Here is a 16,520-nt window from a genome sequence, read left to right on the forward strand (position 1 = left end):
GGAGTAGTATAATTTACTATTCCAACTCCAGTCTACTTACAGTAGGGAAGGTGTTGGATTGTAAATTATACTATTCCTTGTCCTAGAGCGCCTTCCAGCGCAAGTCGTTGTAACGACTTGCGTTGTGAAAACCGCATTGTAATAGCATCGCAATGTAATCCCCGCGTTGTAAACGATGTTTCCTGGTTAGGTATGCCATGTATAAATAATAGAGTTGGATTAGACGCAGTTTTGGAGGAGGTTGTCAAGGTCTTGGGGGCCATGAGAGCGTCTCTCCAGTCCACATCCTCTAAGGGGCCCAGTCAACCCTCCCAGCGGGCACGCAGTAAATCTAGGGTTGTGGGGCCATTGTTCACTAGGGAGCTGTAAATCTGCGACACCCCCCTCTACCTAGGTTCCCCATCATCACTTGGGCTTCGAGGGGACTATATTCAGGGAGGGAGTTGGGAGACAGAATGTGTACCTTGAGGGCTTGCCTAAGTAGATATTTGTAAAATTGGGAGGAATGGAGAGAGTAGCGCTGCTGCAAATCTGCAAAGGATCTGATGTGGTCCCCAACCCAGATGTCCCCAAGAAGCGAGATCCCAATTTGGTCCCACCGACGGAAGTCCCAGAGAGTCGAGGCCTCCGGCAGCCAAGTACCATGCCACCGGGGTGTATGTTGGGTATGCTTTCCATCCCATTTCGTGTGGCGCAGGGCAGTGCGCCAAGCCAATAGGACTGTTCTAGTGATGGGGAGGACTTGTGGTATGGGGGCCCCATACAAGTAGGCTTTAAGCTGTGGAAAGTCCATAGACTGGAGCTCTACCTGGTATTCCGGATCGGACCAGCTGCCGGCGAACCAGTCATGAACCACGATGAGTCTCGTGGCCAGATAGTAAAGGTGGAGATTGGTCACACCCATGCCCCCGTCATAAGGAGGCATGCGGCAGTGAGCCAGGGACATTCGTGGTCTCCCGCCTCTCCATAAAAACTGGGTGAGGAAGCCATCAATCTCACAGAACCAACTACCTGGGAGGCGAAAGGTTATATTTTGTAAAATATATAAAAAACAGTGGAGAACCATCATTTTAAAAAGGGCACTTCTGCCAAGGGGATTAAGAGGAAGGGATTGCCATCGCCTGAGGTCCGCCTTGGCATTGGTAATCAGGGGCGTAATGTTGAGGACCCATGCAAGTTCTGGAAGCAGGGTGACCCAGATCCCCAGGTATTTGAAGGATTGCCTATGCAGAGGAATGGTTGTTTGCCAATCGAAGCAGGCTTGAGACAGGTGGAAGGGAACCAGAGTGGATTTTGCTGGGTTGAGCCGAAGCCCAGAGACCTGTTCAGAGGCGGAAAGGGCGTCTAAGCACCATGGGCCGAAGTTCTCGGTGTCCACTAGGAAAAGGAGGACGTCGTCGGGTTAAAGGGCGACCTTGTCGACCTGATAGGGGTCCCAAGCCCAACCGCGGATGCGGGGATCTTATCGTATGAGAGAGGCCAGAGGCTCCATCACTAGCGCAAATAAAAGCGGCAAGAGCAGACAACCTTGGCGAGTGCCCCTCTGGATGGGGAATGCTTCCATGAGCACGCCATTAAGTAGGACCCTTGCTTTGGGACTGTAATATAAAACTCGGATTAGGTGCCGAAATGGAAGGCCGAATCCCATCACCTCCAGCACGTCTTCCAAATAGCTCCAGCAAACAGTATCAAATGCTTTTTCAAAATCAATGAAAAGCAAGGCCAAGTATGGAGTGAGTTGATGGCACTGTGTAGGTGGAGATGGCGTATGCAATGCCGGGTACCCCGGGCAGGCATGAAGCCACATTGGTTTGGGTGGACCAAGTCAGAGGGGACGGAGACATTGGGCCAAGGCAGTGGCAAAGATTTTCACCTCGGTGTTGCTGTGGGAAATTGGGCGCTAATCCCCACAGGCGAGAGAAGGCGGTTGTGTCTTCAGAAGAACCGCAAAAGTGGCCACGTCGGTCTCTGGGGGAAAGGACCCCGTGTCCACCACATGTTGGGACAAGTCCACCAAGTGCGAAACCAACAAGTTGCGGTAGGTCACGTAATATTCTTGAGGGTAGCCATCCGGCCCTGGCGTCTTACCGGAATGAAAGAGTGAAATGGCCAGGGTACGGGGGAGGTCCAGAGTCTCTGAGACTGCCTGGAGAAGACAGGGCAGTAGGGTCATTGTCTCTGACAACAATGCAGCCAGATAGGCATGGGAGGTCGGACCGCATAAAGATTAGCATAGTAGCCCGCAAAGGCTTGGGCGATAGCCTGAGAGGTGACATGGTGAGCGCCGGCCGCATTGCAGACCTCAGGGATTATGCAGTTGGCTTTGGGGTACGAGACTCGATTATGGAGTAGTTTGCCATTTTTGCTGCCCCAGCCATATATGCGTGCCACTGAGGAGCACCATAGCATTTTAGCAGATTCCAGAGAGATCTGACAGATCTCCTCAAGGAGCATTGCGTGCTCTCGGGTGGAGCCAGCACAGAAGCTAGGGCTGATTCCAACTGAGTAGCTCGGGCCTCGAGCTGCACAAGGCGAGAGTCTAAGCCGTGTGTTTCTCGTGGACGAAGCCTCTAGCCACACCTCATATAGTGGCCTTGCCGGCCTCCCACAATGTACCCTGCGAGGGTACGGATCATTTATTGATCAACAAATATTGCTGCAGTTCCTGCCCGAGGGTTTCGACGAATTCTGCATCCTGCAGAAACCAGGCGTTCATCCGCCAAGTCGTACGGACTCAACCGGGGCAACTCCCGAGACGAGAGATACCACGGGGCAGGATAGTAACCCCGGACACCAACTGACAGTCGATGGCCAGCAACAGGAGTCAATACGGGAGTGAGGACCGTGGGCCGCCGAAGTTGGAGTATATTGTTCTCGCAGGGAGTTACATACCCTCCAGGCGTCGCAGAGACCTAGGGCAGAGGACCAATCAGAAAGGGGCTTAGCAGAGGCAAGGGGGATGCAGATGGAGCACCTGTCGTTTCATGAGGAGGTTGCATAACAGCATTGAAGTCGCACCCAAAGACCGTCAGACCCTGAGGGAAAGTTGAGACTGGCGTCGGAGGGCAGAGGGCATTGTGGCAGGGGGAATGTATACACACAAGAGATTAAGAAGACCCTCGATCCTGCTGGTCAAGGCCACATAACAGCCCTGTGCGTCAGTCGTAACCTGTATCAAAGTAAAGGGGAGACCCCTGCGAATCATTATGGCCACTCCCCGGGAGCACCGTGTGAAACCAGAATGCCAGACCCTGTCAAACCCATAACGGGCGAGGAAGGTGCAATGAGTTCCTAGAAGGTGTGTCTCTTGTAGAAAAAGGATGTTGGGCGCCTGGCGTTGGGCACTGCGGAGAACTGGGGTTCCCTTCATACGGTCTAATAGGCCATTGACATTCCACAACAAAATTTGGAGGGGTCTATTAAGGGTAGACACCATCAGAGTTGGTAGTGTGTGTGTGTGAATCAGAGCGGTTAGAACCAGGTCCCAGGGGAGGTAACAAAACTGCCAATTCTAAAATGCATTTATTAAAAAGATTCTATCAAGCAGCTTCAATTCATATTGTAAAAGCAGAAACATTAAATGAAAAATGTTTCTAGATTCAGGCATGCTCAAATGGGATATATGAATCTCCCAAAATAGCTTGTTGTCCTTTAAGAGAAAGGGGAGTTATGTATCATGGCTGCCAGTTCTTAAGTGCCACAACTGACACAGAAAAGCTAGCTTTCGTTCAAACTTAGAGGCAGGATCATGTGACTCTCATAAACATATCACATCTGAGATCCCAGTCTTTCTTACATGGTTTGTGCCATGAGATGCAGGCTTTTCACAATCATGTTCAAACAATGAAAAAAGGAAAGGAGAAATTCTCATTGAGAACAATCTTTGAAACCCTCTGCAGGATCCACCTAATCCTTAATCCACAGACAGAGGAAGTTTAACCCAGCTCTTGTTCAGTGATAAAATACAAAGGGTCCAATAACACATCAACAACACCAAGCCTTGTTCATCTCTTGTGCCTACCCTTTCCTTTACAATCCCACAATGGCCTTCAAAGCCTAATCTTTTGAAGCTCTTGCTGACATACTTAACTCCATCAAAGCCACTTCTTATGAAAATGATATCTTAGCCTTGGGTTAGGTCAAAGCTCTGTCTGGGATGCTTTCTTACCCCCCTTCACCAATGTCAATTCCTCTTTCGTGTCATCTTCCTAGGAGCTCACAAGGCAGCCCAGATCCTCCAACTGGTAAGGAAGCCTACACTAAACCTTGTTGACCTCAACAACTACCAGCCCATACGTCACCTACCATTCACCTGCAAGATTATTGAAAAAGCTGTTTATATTCAAGTCCAAGTTCACATTAATACTAACCATCACCTGCATGACTATCAGTCTCTTGACCCCAGACAAAGATGACTCCTGCCTACTGATTTTGCTGTACTTCCCAGCTGGCTTTGACACATTTAATCATCCCTCCCTCTTCACGAGTTCTCCTTCTACCTTTCCAACTGATACCAGTTTGTTCCAATGGGCCCCTATCACCTGTGGAGTCACCAGAGTTCCAAACTGTCTCATTGCATCTTCATCCTTTACATGAAGCTGCTTTGTACTCTACACACAGATAACAGCATCAAGATTCACCAATATGCTGATGATACGCTACCTGCACATCACACAGGCTTGGAAGTCCAGTACCTACCTGAAGGTCATCCAAGACTACAAAAAAACAATTAACAGTACACATCTGGTTCAATTATGTGAACCATGATAACTTTGAACCTCAACTTTCACTCAAAGCCAAGTCACTTGGATTATTCCTGAACACTAACCTCACTCTGAAGGAGAACACTGCCAAAAATACAAGATGACCTGATATCAGCTCTCTCTTCTAAAGAAGGAGAAACCATTTCTTCCAGAATGTGATTTCAGAATTGCTGTTCAAGACCTCATACTCTTGCATTTGGATGGTGGTAACAACCCCTCTATGTCCTTCCAGATTCCACACTGACACCCCGTAAGGGCAGCACGTCTCATTCCTGGCCTGAATAAATATGATCACATCACCCCCATCCTGGTGAAACTGTATTGGTCCCAATGCTGTCTTGCACCATTTTCAAAACCAGCTGCATCATTTACAAAGCCATCATGACCATCACCCCTGCTAACCTTGCAGACAAGCTAACCATCTCTGGTGGTTTTTACCACACACGCAGCCAGCCAGCCAAACTGCAGACTAATAAGTGTAAAAAAAAAAAAAAGAAAAAACAAGGCACCGAGGAGCTTGAACAGTTTCCCCATATCATCAGGATCCTCTTAGGCGCTTCAATTTAGTAAAGAGTTCAAGACTCATCTCTTCGAAGAACACTACATCATATACATTGCATGTCCACAACCCAGCTACTTTTCCTATCACTCATTGAAGTTATGCTTGTCTTCACCCCTCTACAGCACTCCACTCTCTTTTGGCTAGATTTGCACTATAGAAATTATTATGTAGGTCCTATAAAGAATATACAAGATCTGCGCATTTAGACAACATACACTGTAGGATTGGCGTCAGACTAACTCTGATCACCCCCACTGGGTCTGTTGGTCCTTTTTGTACCAACTAGCTCACTGTGCCACTATACTCTCCTCTTACCAAGGAGAGAATAGTACTTGGCAATAAACGAACATGACAATCCTGATCCCTCAGGACCGTGGAAAGGGAAACATCCTAACGACTTGCGTTGTAAGGGACGCGTTGTAAAAGCACGCGTTGTGACGGTACGCGTCGTACCGTCATACATCCCCGTGGAAATAATATACTACCTTTCACTCAGTCACTCGTGCTTACTTAGTCTGTCTCAGAGAGATACACACAATAAAACAAGCTGATATGACCATTTATTGAACCATCGTTATTCTGGTGTAGAATAGATGTGCTGCAACAACCGTTAGACAGTGTAAGATATAAATGTTTAACAGTGCTGAATTTCGGGGAGGAGCCAAGCTCGCGACCGTGATGGCCGCGTTGTAGCTCGGCTCCGTCAAACCTTCCTGCCTGAACTGTCTATCCTGTACCTTATCCTGCCCCGAGAAGTCTTATTTGCTGGAATATGGACTTATGACGTTTTGCTGGCACTCACCGTCTGCTCCGGATGTTCTTAAGTGCCGCGGATCCTGAGCTGCGCCCTTGTTCGCTTCGTGGCCTCCGGGGCGGGCAGGCCTGGTACCCGTCTGCGGCGCCCAGGCAGGGCGGAGCGCCGGGGCTGACCCCTTGGTGGAGGAGCGGGGTCGGCCGGAGCGGCCATTGTGCGGTTGGACCGGTGGCGTCTGACCGGGCCTGGTCTGGCTGTCTGGGGACCTGGTGGTGGAGTGCTGCCTTCCACGGACGGGGGTTGACCGAATGGACGACTCGTCTCCCCTTTGTTCTCCTGTCCGGCCATCTTGAAACCTTCCGCCCGGTCTCGGCGGGCGGCGCCCGTGGGTCGGTGGCGCCGGCTGCCTCAATATTCTGGTGGCCTGCCTTTTTGCCCTGAGGGTTCCATTGCTTGTTGCCGGCTGGGTCCCATCGAGCTCTGTTGGTGGCCGGATTGGGGTCGGAGATTGCCGCGGCCGTGCCGGGCTGCAAAGATGGCGGCCTACACCCTGCATCTACGCCCATTTGGGGACGGCGACATTGGCTCGCCGCACGGCACGTTTGCTGAATACCGTAAAGGTGAGCCTACAGTTGGCGACGTTTTCGCCGCCTTGTGTTCTTGGCGTGCTTCCATGACTGTGCCTGTCGATGGGCTGGATGGTAGCCTTTGTTCCCGGCTCGTTGGGCCGTCCCCTGCGTGTATGGCTTCGCCGCTTCAGGGTGCTGCGGTGCATTTCCTGGAAATTGAGAATACTGAGGCCACCGCTTGTTTGGACGTTCAGATGCCTGCTGCCTGGTATTGTCAAGAGTTCTCCCCTGTGGTGGATGCATTGGAGAGCCTCCAGCCGAGATCCGTCCGGATCGGTCTCGCCGGGTCCCCCGGTGATTTTTTGCCTCGGCCTGCCGAGCGGAGATCCTGTAACTGTTTCACCGGGGCAATTTTTTCCCCTTGGTCTGCGGAGCTGCGCTTGAGTTGCCTGCTGCTGTTGCTGTCCTTTTTTACTCATCCGGTCCGAAGCCGTTATAACTTGTGTAGTAGCTCGACGTTTGGAATCCCTGTTTTTCACCTCTGCCCCCTCATGTTCTGGTTCTTTGTGCACTCTGTGCCTCTGGCACTGGACAGACGAGGACAGGGTTGAGATGACCTTGCACCGCCGGACTATTACTTTGTGGCGTGACCGGATGACCGCCTTGCGGCTCTACATGTATGATTGCTTCCTCTTCATATTCCTGGTATCTGTTTATTGTTTTGCAATGACTTTATCTTCTCGTGGGCTTTGAATGTGCTCGGACGGGGGAGTTGGGGGCTGATAGTTTTGATTATGTGTCTCCTCTCCCGATAGATTTTTTCTTCCTTTCCCCTTCCTCTCTTTTTGTCTACATGGTTTCTTCCTTACTTTTTGACTCTTCTATATTTCGGGTTTCCGGTTAGGGCGACAGGCACGCTGCTGGGGGGGTAGGCCGTAGCCTTCCGCAGGGATGCAGGGTGGGGTGGGTGGGGGGGGGGGTCTGTCTTTTTGTTTTTCTTTTGTTCTTGGTTCTATGGCTCTTGTGTATTCTTTTTCAGGACGCTGCGTCTGCATGTAGGCCTCCTGGGGTGTTTTTTGCTAGCGTGGGCACACGGCCTCCCTGCTACCGATGTTCATTGCGCATCCATTATTCCTGTTTCCTTTGCTTCCGTGGGCTGCCCCCTTTTTCGTGTGCTTTATTTGCCATGGGGCATATACTGTGGGGCCGCATCCTCTTTTCCCTGTTTTTTAACCCTTTTTTCTGATGCTCTTTTCCCCTTCCTTCTCTCTTTTCCTGGGTCGATGTAGCGGATGGCTTCGTATCAATCCTGACTTCCTTTCTATGTATTGATGCGTATTCTTGTGGGAACGGGTGGGCGTTGGGCAGTGAATGGTATTGTTTGCTGATGTGGGACTCATGTTTTGCCCTTGCTATGATGTAGCTGTTCCCCTTTTTTTTGAAACTCGCTGTGTTTTGCTCCACTGCCTGTTGATGACCCGCCACGGACTTTTGGACATTAATAACTGTAATGTTCCTGCTCCTCACCCTATTATATTATAAAATTAACCTTCACTTTTCCTTCTCACTGTGGTTTCCATGTGGCTATTTGCTTTGCTTTGTTGCATCTGTTATATCGGAGACCTGCTGGAGTTTCTTTCCTGGCCTATGTGCTAATACAGTGTGGTGGCCGGCCCGATGGGTTGTAGGCCCGTATTTGTCAGCTATATCTGCACAATAAAGGTTTTCAAAAAAAAAAAAAAAAACAGTGCTGAATTTCTTCCCAGCAAATGAAGGGCCAAATGAGACAAATGCTTATGGGTCCTGGCTGGTAGACGTAACATTCTCCTTGCTTGCTTCCTCAGTTGGCGGTCCCTGTAATACCTCGCAGATTATGTAAATTGAGCACAGATGATTTTCCGTACTGTCCACAGCCGGTGCTGGGCAGCCTGTGCGCCATACAAGGCCTGGGTGCCAGAGGAGGAGCTGTTGTCTGTACCTACAGGTGTTGATGTTACCTGCGATGGCACTAAGAATGCGGACATCACCATGGAAATATGCTGGGGACACTGCAAAACATGGGCCGTTATCGGGTCCAGTAAAGCGTCAACGTCCGGTCGCACACATGATGGGAGTGTCAGACAGAGATCCAAAAAGCATTCTTCTCTGGAAAACAGGCAGCGGAGGACAGGTAAGATGCAGTCCATCCAGACTGGTCTAAACGACAAGAACCAAGAAGCACTTAGTTCCCTTAGGCGAGGTGTGCCTAAAAGTTGTACCATGCGATCATGGTATTTTCTCTCCAGGAGTACTGTTAAATAAGTACCCAACCAACGTTGTTGGGGCCATGTTGTGTAGTTCCTATAGAAAATATACAGGATCTGCGCTTTAGACAACATACACTGTACGATGGGTGCCAGACGTGCTCTGATCACCCTCACCGGGTATGCCGGTCCTTTTTGAACAACTAGGTCACAGTGCCACTACACTCTCCTCTTACCAAGTACTTGGTAACCATCGAACATTACAACCCTGATCCCTCAGGACCGTGGAAACAATATACTACATTTTGCTTAATCACTCGTGCTTACTTAGTCTGTCTCAAAGAGATACACCAAATAAAACAAGCTGGTATGACCATTTATTGAACAGTTGTTATTCTGTTGTAGAATAAATGTGCTGTAACAACCGTTAGACAGTATAAGATATAAATGTTTAACAGTGCTATAAAGGTAAAAGGATGGTATAATTCTACCATCTTACTAAAATCATGAACACGTTCAATTCTATAAAACACATGCTAAAAGATGCGTACTCCTACGATGCCTCTCTAACTAGATGTACCTAAGTGTACCTAGCATGGGTGTAGGTGTTAAGCCAAGAATTCATCTAGGATTCGGTAAACCCCATTGCCTGAAGTGAGACTATGGGACCCCGTCCTGGTCTAGAGTTGGACACCCCGCGAGGGATGTTAGACCACTGCGAGCTGGAGCACCTGCATGCAGGAACCTTAGCGTTTCTGGTCAGTGTGTCGACAGGGAAGTCTTGATCTCCTCTAGCTATCTTAAAAAGATGTGATATATATATATATATATATACCCATAGGTTCCCCCAGATGTCCTACCTTGCTGTATTACTGTGTCAGCCTAAGGATGACATCGGGAATGAACTTAATACGTAGATTTTATACAGGAGATGGCAGTCCTGCTGTGCTTCCAAGAACCCTTGTGAATAATGTATGAGATTTTAAACTAAGGAAAACACGCGTTCTGAATGCGGTGTAATATCTAGGTAAAAGGTCAGTCCCTGTAAACCGTGACAAGTGTAATGTAGGAAGAGAATATAGGTGAAGGGTAACGAGCTTACCGAGACCTATATTATAGTACCCATATGGAATATAACAAAATACCATATACATACAAACATACATACATTCATCCTCATTACTTTAAGTAATTTCCTAAAGGAACACATTATTATTTTGCTTGTAAATTAAGATACGGTAATCCCTAAACTACACAGAAGATCGACATGGATATGGCACTGTTTGACTCTTGAGAATGTGCAAGTATGAATTAGGTGAACGAAGACATACATACACACAGGTGTGTAATTCTACTTCTTCGTTATTGTTAAAACAAAGCTTTCAAAAACAACTTCGCACAGTAAAAAAAAAAAAGAAATAATAAGCTTGCTGAAAATGTAATTGCCACATTTCAAACAGTCCCACAAGTTCCTCTTCAAGTAAACCACTTCTTGGGTGCAAATTGCAGGATCCAAAATAATCAGTGAAGGACTGATTATGTACTTTTGGAGTGACCTGTTTATTCTCCAGTGTACATGTTGTTCCTGTACCTGCTTTCACCTGGCTAATGGTCATAACTGAAATTAAACGTTTTTGATGATAAATGTATGCCTGTCTTGGAATATACACAGGTTATCACGTGCTGGCAAAAAAGCATGATGATGAGGTCAGACAATAGTGTGTATTCATTGCCCACTACCTCAAACAAATGTATTTATTTCTCAAACTGCTGTTGTTCGTCTGACCTAATCAATAGACATCTTGTGAGAAAATGGCGAGAATGTTAAATTATATTGTGTTAAATGTCTTTTAAAGCGTGCACTATCAGCACTGGTCTCAAGGGGGCATGTTTGTGAGCTTTGTGACGCAGGGCAGTGAAGTAAGTCACCTTGCTGTGCTGCCCTGTGTCACAGTGAAAGGGCAGGAAGACGCTGTATTTATCCAATGCCGCGCATTCCTGTCCTTTCCCCTTGCGCTGGTGCTGTTTGGTCAGACTTGCACCAACGCAGGCATCCTTGCACCATGGTGCACGGGTGCCTGGGTTGTAGATAGGCTTGTTTTTGTGCATTAAGGGGAACCATCCTGCACAAAAAACAACACTGAGAGGCTTTTTCCTCTTTCTATGTATGATGCACTGATTGAAAGAGGAAAAATGAGGAGAAATAAAGATGTTGTACCTCGTTGCACCTTTCCTGGGGAGGTGTATCTTTTTGGTGCATTCCCAGGTTTCCAAGTTATTGTAAATCTAGGAATGTGACAAAATCCATAGATGTTTCATGGGCACACCCACGGAAATGTCTCCCTGGCGCAGACTAATACAATGCAGCGATTTGCTCTTCGTTACATTACTCAAGATATATGAAGCCACTCAGGACCACGGAAGGTGGCCTTACGTGGATTCATAAATCTCATTTTGCATTTACGTAGCTCTTGCACCACTTTGCATGGTGCAAGAGCGACGCAAAGGGGCTATAAATATGCCCCTGAGTGTTTAACTAAATAAGCAGCAAATCTACTAAGAAACCCTGTAGTACAATCCAAAATTTAAGGTGGAATCAAAATGACTGGCTGAAGGTCTCTGACCGTGGGCAAGCTGTAAACTAATTTCAGGGTCTCACAGCCGACACAGAATCTACGGCCTCCCACTCATAAGCCCACATTCGGAAACAAATGAAGGTATGCAGCGCAGCATCCAAAGAGGGTGCACTGAGTTGTGTGACAGCAAGAGAGCAGGAGTGTGCCATATTCACAGTGATATAGCACTCTTTTCCCATCTCCCTAGTGCCGGTGCTAATTTCAACTGTTGTGTGCCAGGCACACACCTTAGCGCTATAGTGCTAGGGTGTGTGCCTGAATCTACCATAGGTTTTGTACAGGAAGGAAACCCTTCCTGTACAAAATTATATGACGTGGCACACCTTAAATCTTTGCCTACCTTGATTGTGTGCTGCACATTTATGTTCAGTTGTATGTGCACAAATGGCACGTTTTTATGTGCATTATTTAATAATAAGTTAAAGGTTGACATGAGTAGGCCTGTGTTTCTTTCTGCATAAAATACTGCCTTTCCATTTCTGCTTGCGTGTCTTTTTCCTTGCTGGTACATTAACTTGGTTTGTTAGGTTGAGAATAGAAGTAACACTGTACTATTGATGGATAGCCTGAGAAAAGGACCATGACAAAGGATATGGTCAGCCAGCACATTAATTGACAGTCAGTGGCGGTAGGCACAGGTAAACGTGGCGGGGCAGGGTAGGAGGGGGGAAGTCGACAGACGACGGAATAGGTATGTTTAAATAAATATTACCTATTTCCTAGTCTGTCGGCTACCCCCCCGTCGCGCCCCACCCGCTTACCTGTACCGCCCGCCACTGTTGACAGTCCCTATTCAGTAATGTATTGAGGAGTTCCAGGGACCCAAGGTCGATATCATTCACAGGACTGTGAGAATGGAAAGGACAATGGCGCCCCTGATGGTGTGCATAAGGGGCATTGTCAAAGGTTGATGTTGGCCACTTTTCCTTTGAACTTTGAGAGGTACACACCTCTATGGATTCCTTTGGACTCTGCTAAGTGTGGCTTAGGCTAGCACTTATTTTCCTATCCCTGAAAGACTCTTGACTGAGCTTCAGAAATGCTGACACCTTCCTACAACTGAAAACATTACTTATGTTTAAGAGAGAGGATCAGAAACTTATCTCTGAGCACTGAACTTCTTGTTTGCCTCATGCTGAAGCGCTTGAACTTCTTTAGGAAGTTTGGCTATCCCGTTGTTGTCCTGAAACTCTACAGCATGGTAATGAGATTCATTTTTGTTATCCTGACTGTTAATTTGTAATAAAACCTTTTAACTTTATTCTCTGATTCCTAGTTCTTATTGTGTAGCCAGATGGGTAGCATTGTTAATTAGATGTGTTTGACTGATGCTGACTCTCTTTACCTGACGACAAATAAATTACACATCAGATAATCAATGGTAAGAGGCTGGCCCAGCACTGGATCAACTTGCTTCAATTGGGTGGACATTTTGTTGTACATTGACCAAAGGCCCTTTACATTGACCAAAGGACCAGTGGTGGATGGGCTGTTGCATCTAAGGTTTTTGCCAGCAGAGCCTGCAAGTTTGGCCGACAGGGCATCAGAGGCTTTTTAGTGGATTTCCTGAATGCACCAAACTCTAAATATGACCCTTTCTCAGCAGGTAAGAGAACTAGGGGATCTCATGCTCGCAGTCTCTATCTCAGGCTGCCTTCGTTGTTCGGCTTCTTATCATATGTCATTCAGTACTCAATTATCCTTTTTCCTTGCGGTCTGTCTGTTTCTCATTGGCCAAACTCATCTTCTCCATCTGAGGTTCCTCCAACTCCACCATCTCATGGGCCAGATATCTAGAAAAGGTCATACAATCGGCTTACGAAGGTGGATAAGGCTGGGTGAGTTTCTGTGAGTGAGTCTCTGTACCTCCTTCTGGGTGTCTCAGGGCTCACCCCCATGCTGAGACCTCTCGTGCACATCTGCAAAGGAAACTTTACCTTTTATTCTTTGGAAGTAAATGAGAAATATTTGTTTTCCTGACAGGCTTGTGCAAGGTAAGTGAGTAGAGCAAGTCATTATAAAGGGTGAACTATGTTTATCAGGGAGGGTACCCTAAACCAGCCCCTGTCTGTCATTCCTCTGACCAACAACACTTTCATTATAATGTGAAGTCACCTGAGGCTTATGGAAGTTTGCTTCAGGTCAGGAGAGTCTCCCTGACTGCTCCTTCCCCCATCTGCTATGGCAGCGGTCCTTCATGGAGACTACCCCTTTATCTGTTTGGCCACCTTGAGTACATCTAAGGCCTTACCTACAAACGAGGATAACAACAGACAAACACTCCACAGGTTGTGGTGCCTGTGTCAGTGCTTAATTTGCAATAACATAAGTGCCAGAGCTCTGGTCAGTAGGCTACTGCAGCTTGCACCACAGATTGCCCCTGCCATGATGACAATGATAGTAACAGCACAACTACTAACCATCACACTCCGACAAGTGTGACTATTCGGACTATTTCAGGCCCCCAAAGCTATAAGAATGGTTTGGACGGCAGGTAATAGTAATGTATAATGTATATTAAATTAATAATTAACTGTTGATATGGTAATCTCTAAATTTGCCAGACAGCACCACCTTGTGGCAGACTGTCACAAGCGCCGGTGTTGACAATTAAGTGTCTGTGCCAAGCACCGGCCACCACTGGCTCAAATTAGGCCCTGCGGTGACTCCTACAAGGCTCCTGAACAGAAAGGGAAGTGCTACTACAGTACTTCTTACATCCTTGTCATTTGTGCCCTACCAACTGGACAGTGCCTCTCTGCCCATAATACCTCAAATGGGGGCAATGCCAGGACGCGTGCCTGCACAGGAGTGCATCTGCATTTTAATATGACATTTTCCCTCCAGACGTGGACAGATATTTTGTATGTTCGGCTAGTGACCAAATGCAAACAGAGAAATATTCTTGAGTCTTAAAACTATACTTGCATTTGGGATATTTACATTTCAATATCATATTTGACACCTCCTACTCCACAATCCATAATGCTTCCAAAATGAAGCCTATACCTGTCACCTTTCAATCCTTAATAATACCTGACAGCTCACAGTGTTGTCCTATTACCATGTTCTAAGAGCTGTACTGGAGTGGAAGGGCAGCCATTTTAGAATTACCATAGAGTGCCTCTGCCTTGCTCAGCAGAGCTCAGGCCCTAGCAGGGCCCAAAAACTGAATTTAGAAGCAAAGAATAAACTATTATATTTTTATGTATTCGCCGTTCAGCAGCGTTGTACCCTCTGTAAGTAACCAACACCAGGCAGGTAGACCAGCGAGTCCAGCCAGGTGGTAAAATGGTGGTTGCGGGGTCTCTCTGATGGGACTCAATCCAGGGCGCGCGGCGGAGGCTATCCATCAGTTCCACTTCCTCTCAGCTCTCTACGGGTGCGGTAGATGGATCACTTGACAAAATACCGCTCTCAGCCCCATTCTAGAAATAAAAGATTGTTGTGAGCCTCTTTAAAATCCCACAAGGAAGAAGGGCACTGGCTGGCACCTCAGTGAGCCAAAAAATATTCAAATCAAACTGACACTGCCTAAACCCCCCCTCCCCCTCCCCCCTTCACCCTCCTAAATGCCAGAGATGCGGAAGGTTCACTTCACTTCCTCCTTATTGTTCTAACAGGGCTTTCAAAAGCACCTCATTACTTACAGTAGAATACAGAGGACTTGCCAAATATAGGTGCCAAATGCCAGAAGAGTCTAGGAGTTTCACAAGCACCTCTTCACGTAAACTACACCCAGAAGGGAGACTTACAGGGTCCCAGGTTACCACTGAAAGGCTACTTAGAGTATGCACTTGAATTTTAAAATAGCGTACATGTGGTGCCTGTGTTCATTCAACTATTTTTATGTTGAAGCCTAGGTTTGGTAATGACATCTTGAGAACATTCAGAAAGCTTCCACCTAATGATTACCTTTGGCTTTGTTGTTTACATTTTCTTTCTTTCTATTTGCTGGCTTTATTTGTTTTGAGGCTGGCCAGATTGAGTTCGTTCATTCCAGTTGTCCAACAGTATTCTTCTGATTGCTCCCTTTCTGTGAATAGGACTTTAAATCTTGTTCTTGTCTTGTCACATTCGTTGTGCATTTAAAGACAGGTGCATAATGTCAGGCTTTGTCTTCCAGGGAGCTTGGTGTTTGCTTTTCTTTCTCTGGCACAAAAATCCTCTCACGTTGAAGTCAATCATGCTGGCTACTGGGAGTAATCCTGGTAATTCTGAAGAGTGGTGGAAACAAATGTTTTAATACCATCAAAACTAATCACTACTTGAGGTGATGACATTTCCACACATTATCATTTGTGTGCTGTATGTCTGCAAATGTAATGGTCATTTCAGTTGAAGATGTGTTGTTTGTAATGGTAGTGTGATTCCACACCATGCATACTCCATTTTAACCCACTCCACTCTACTCTGCACCAATCTACGCCACTGCACTTGACTCTTCACCACTCCACACTGCCGCCCCGCACTCAACTCTACACTACTTCACTCTAGGTCTCTCTACTCTGCATCACTGTACTGTATGCCAATGCACTCTACCCCACTCTCCTCTATGTGCCACTCCACCCTATACCACTCCACAAACCTGCACTATATGCCACTGCACTCTATTCTGTACCACTCCATTCTACACCATTGCACTCTGTATCCCCTCTACGCCACTCTAATCTGCCCTGCACCACTGCACTCTACGCCACTGCACTCGACTCTTCACCACTCCGAAAGCCTCCCTCCACTCTACTCTATTCTACCCCACTTCACTCTACGCCTCTCTACTCTGCATCACTCTTCTCTATGCCAGTGCACTCCACCCCCACTCTACTCTATGTGCCACTCCTCAACCCTGCACTATTTGCCACTGCACACTGCTCCGTACTACTCCATTCTACGCCACTGCACTCTATGTTATTCAATCTACGCCACTCTAATCTGCCCTGCACCACTGCACTCTACGCCACTGCACTCGACTCTTCACCACTCCGAAAGCCTC

At 47.2% G+C, this 16,520-nt stretch overlaps 1 long non-coding RNA gene across 1 annotated transcript in view; it reads right to left on the minus strand.

The window, feature by feature from the left end:
• LOC144826259 (uncharacterized) overlaps nt 1-15,730 on the minus strand; it is a 57,934-nt gene extending 42,204 nt beyond the window's left edge. Inside the window, exon 1 of the long non-coding RNA XR_013609738.1 lies at nt 15,443-15,730. This is a non-coding gene — a long non-coding RNA (uncharacterized LOC144826259). The remainder of the gene's footprint in view (nt 1-15,442) is intronic.
• Nucleotides 15,731-16,520: the final 790 nt, after the last annotated feature.

The sequence above is a fragment of the Lissotriton helveticus genome, chromosome 3_2 (assembly GCF_964261635.1).
Source record: "Lissotriton helveticus chromosome 3_2, aLisHel1.1, whole genome shotgun sequence".
In the NCBI taxonomy this organism is placed as follows: Eukaryota; Metazoa; Chordata; class Amphibia; order Caudata; family Salamandridae; genus Lissotriton; species Lissotriton helveticus.